At 38.8% G+C, this 5,000-nt stretch overlaps 1 long non-coding RNA gene across 1 annotated transcript in view; it reads right to left on the bottom strand.

Annotated features, from left to right (window-relative positions):
• The window catches only part of LOC143033032 (uncharacterized), a 209,618-nt gene that overhangs the window by 84,614 nt on the left and 120,004 nt on the right, over positions 1 to 5,000 (bottom strand). The window contains exon 2 of the long non-coding RNA XR_012967157.1: positions 282 to 324. This is a non-coding gene — a long non-coding RNA (uncharacterized LOC143033032). The remainder of the gene's footprint in view (positions 1 to 281; positions 325 to 5,000) is intronic.

Below are 5,000 nucleotides of genomic sequence, written 5' to 3'. Positions count from 1 at the left end.
AACCGACGACAAATGGGGAAGATGTGGTGACAATAATAACTGATAGTCGGGTTATGACGTCAGAGCACTGCGCATGCGCAAACGTTCGTCGTCGACAAGGCCGGTAAAATAACTACCAGATACATATTACACATCTTACCGATTATAATGAAAAATATAAAATCATGTCATTTTAATACAATAGTATCAAAATTTTAATAACCTATAAGTTTCTTTTTCTTAGTCAAGAAATCATGTAATCAAGAGTAATTTAATACAAATGAGAAAAGAAATATATATACCTTTCTGAAGACGTCACTGGGTAGGTGGCCTTAGTATTCAATCCTGTAAAGAAAAATGAAATCATAGATAAATATAGATTTATATGAAATAAAATATTACATACACTCACTTGGTTTGTTATGTATTACTCGTGTATGTATTACTCCTATAAACATAAACATAGATACATACACACACTCTAAACACACGTACACCACACTGACACAATAAACACACACACACATACACACACACACACACACACACACACACACACACTGACACAATAAACACACACACACACACACACAAACACACACACACACACACACACCTCTCATGGCGCTGTGGTTAGAACTCTGGCCTGCCACTACGGAGGTCCGGGTTCGACTCTCGCCCGGGGCTGAAATAATATCAGTATCGCAGCGCTGAGGGGTGTTACTCCAACTCTCGTGGGCGGGGAGTTGGGGGTGTGTGTGTGTGCAAGGTCATAGCATTACCCATAGATCGGACCTACGAGCTCTGAGCTCTCTTCCAGGAGGGAAATAGCTGTCGATCACGAGTCCAACACGTGATCCAAAAGACCAAGTGAATACAAGACGCAATAAACACACATACACGTACACACACAAACGCACACACACATATATGCATACACACACGCACACCACACACACAATAAACACACACACACACATGCAGGCACACACAAACACGCACACACACACACAGTAATCACACATGGACACACACACACACACAATAATGAACACACATGGACACACACACAAACAATAATGACACACATGGACGCACACACACACACACACACAATAATGACACACATGAACGCACACAAATATACTCAAGAACTTGCATTCTATCCTATCACCATGAATCTATAATCCCATCCAGACCCTCTTTGAAATAAACCATTTTCCGTGATCACTGAGATGTAAGTGATAGTGCTCCGAGTCAAATAAATTCCGCCTTATTCTCCAAGTTCTTTCATGCCCTATTATCTCATTTCACTTTTGACATTTCTTCCCCCGCTCGTGACATGACGGAAATGACGTTCACGGCTTCACAATCCCATCACTCCCGAGAGGAAATGAGAGTAAAGACAGGATGATTAGTGTCGTTACGTGGCATGAGGTCAGACGATGGGTGGGTGGCACGACAGCAGAATCGACCTAAGACGAGCGACTGGAAATACCAGCCAAGGAGAGCTTCCAGGACGGGGCTCTTTCCAGGAGATGAAAAGGTTGTTTGAACCCCCCACATTAGCCCAGGGAAACAGAATCGACCTAAGACGGGCGAATGGAAATACCAGCCAAGGAGAGCTTCCAGGACGGGGGCTCTTTCCAGGAGATGAAAAGGTTGTATGAACCTCCCACATTAGCCCAGGGAAGCAGAATCGACCTAAGACGGGCGACTGGAAATACCAGCCAAGGAGAACTTCCTGGACGGGGACTCTTTCCAGGAGATGAAAAGGTTGTATGAACCTCCCACATTAGCCCAGGGAAGCAGAATCGACCTAAGACGGGCGACTGGAAATACCAGCCAAGGAGAACTTCCAGGACGGGGACTCTTTCCAGGAGACGAAAAGGTCGTATGAACCTCCCACACTAGGTCATGGAGGCAGAGGGAAGGTAAACGACGGCCCAAGCGAGGCGAAAGGAGGTCGGAGTGATGGAGGAAGGTGGCGGAACGAAACTCGATTGCCGGAAAGAAGAAAATGGATCCGCTCGGATAAAAGGAAGTCGGACCTCCTGTGGTAAGGAGGAAACGACCAGATTACACGAAGAGTAGCTAACCGTAACCTAACCCAATCCAACCCAACATAACCTAATCCAACCCAACCTAACCCAATCTAACTCAACCTAACCTGACACAAACCAATCTAACTTAATCTAACTTATTCTAGCTTAACCTAACCCACCCTAACCTAGTCTAGCCCAACCTAACGTAACCTAACCTAACCTAACCCAAACTAACCTAAACCTAGCCCAACCTAACCTAGCTAACCTAACCTAACCTTACTTAACTCATGGGAGTGTATAAATCAAGGGATGGTTTATATTTTGGATCAGTTCAAGGAACACAAGAACGGACTTAAAATTTCAGAAAACAAAATTGATGATAAAAATATATATATTTGTGGGAAGGAGCCAAGCATTTGATAAGACCATTGTCATCTGCAAAATATATCAATTAATGCATTTGTATGCATGTATATATAAACAGGTATATACATATACATACACATACACACATACATACACAATATACTGTACATATATCTACACGTACACAATATACTTGTCCATGCATATATACATAAAGATATATATATATATATATATATATATATATATATATATATATATATATATATATATACAAGAATACGTTGACCTAGATGTAGATATAGACACAGACATATATCATACATACACATGCATATGTATATTCATGCCCATATATATATATATATATATATATATATATATATATATATATATATATATATATCTATATATATATATATATATATATGGAAGAGGAGAGGATGTAGAACACCACGTACAAGAGAAGTTAATTAAACAAAATTTTCTACAAGGGCTAAACCACAAGAACTTGGTCAGAAGTTGGATTGAGGCAGGTTAGTGATGATACGAGTATCGGGTGTCTAGTTGGATAATGACTCTTCTCCACCGAACGAAAACACAAGTTTCTTGGATCAGATTGCTAATAAGCAATGAACAAGAGGACCTGGGCGGCTTCATGCACTAGAAACCAGCACAAGAGTCCCTCTTACCCTTTCAAATTAAGTCACATGACCCCAGTAGCCCTGATGAAGCAGTTCCTAAAGGGTTGTTTCGTCCGCTCGTGCAACATGGAGGTATAAAATTGTAGCTCTCGTGAGAGTGGGTCATATAAGTGGTTCGTGGTAGTGGTTCGTGAGAGTGGATCATGAGAGTGGATGGTGACTGGTTCGTGAGAGTGGATTTGTGAGGGTTGCTCGTGAGACTCGTGAGAGTAGTTCGTGAGAGTGGATCGCAAGAGTGGATCGTGAGAGAGACTTGTGGGATTGATTCGTCAGTGGTTCGTGAAAGTGATTCGTGAGAGTGGGCCGCGATAGTCGCTCTCACGATATAAACGCACAGAGTCGGTTAGGGAAGAAAGTGCAATGACATTCCAGGACGAAGACTGGAAGAAGCGGCATTGATACAAAGAATAAAAACCTATAATATTATGAGGAAAAACGTGAGGGTACTACACCAGGAGGTGCTGAGTAGTTGCGGCCGAAGCCGTCACCTTTGCCCTATTACATACTTTGGGGATTGTTGGGAAAGGTATCAGTCACTGCTGGGAATTAGTGAGGACGTGCGGGATTCGAACCCACAACTAAGCAAATGCGAGACCAGCACGCTTTCGATTACGACACTACAGAATTGTTTTGATTTTCTCGAAAGATCTATTTTTCGAAAGATCTATTCTATTCTATCTATATCATACATACATACATACATACATACATCATCACATATTTAACATACATCAATAAAATAACAAATAAAATCAATAAAATGAAATAGAATAAAATAATAAAGACAAATTTTATCTTATCGATTCTATTTCTTATTTCATTTAATTCATTGTATATCTTAATATGTTTCTATTCTATTCTATTTCACTTCAATTTCTAGTGATCTTCACGTGAACAATACCTACCGTATATTGTCAATATTTACATTATTGGCGACCATGGCTTGACCCCATACTCTCAATATCAAACAAAAATTCCCTAAATAAATTTTTAAATAAATAGAATCACAAAAGAAATAAATTCAGTGCGGTCAATAAGCGTTTATTGAGCATGTGTCACAAACAATCTTTCAAAAAAAAGCATGAACATAACACTTTCAGCATTAATTAAATTAATGAAGAATTGAAGATAAGCTTCTATAGATCATGCACATGTTGGAGGTAAAAAACAAAAACAAAACAAAAACGGGCACACTCAATCATCTCTCAAATTTCAATTAACCCGAGATGATATCAAAATGAAAAATATTATGAGCCTTTCCGTCTCTCTGGGAGAGAGAGATCTGCTCATATATGGGACGCTGGCAAAGCTCATCACTGGAGTTATTTACAAAGTGAGACAATAAATAATGACGTTCATCTGGCTCAGTTTCATCATCTCCATTTAAGGGTATAATTTTATTTGGGCTCCAGTTGGAATCAGTGAGCAAATCCATAGCTATAGAATCAATTAATTTTTGGGTAGGGAGGAGGAGGGGGGGGGGGAGAATGTGTGTGTTTTTTATGTCCGAATGATTCATAATTCTTTTGTCTAATAATCATAATTCATAGCGTTCTACGGACGTATCACTCCGCACACAGAATATCATGTGATTTTAACAAAAGTGTGCATTTACGTATTTATGTATGTATATACAGTACATACATGTATGTACGTATGTATGTATACATATATATATATATATATGTATATATTATATATATATATATATATATATATATATGTACTTATGTATGTACAGTATGTATGTATGTATGTATGTATGTATGTATGTATGTGCATACGAATGTAAGTACGCATGTATCTACGTATGTATGTATGTATGTATAAATGTATGTATATATGTAAGTAGGTATTACGTATACTGTATATTTGTATATATTTAAATAGGTATTACGTATGTACT

Source organism: Oratosquilla oratoria, chromosome 15 (assembly GCF_046742065.1).
Source record: "Oratosquilla oratoria isolate Oo_2021 chromosome 15, ASM4674206v1, whole genome shotgun sequence".
Lineage (NCBI taxonomy): Eukaryota > Metazoa > Arthropoda > Malacostraca > Stomatopoda > Squillidae > Oratosquilla > Oratosquilla oratoria.
Note: the sequence above shows the minus strand (reverse complement) of the source record. Positions and strands in the feature narration are given on the sequence as shown.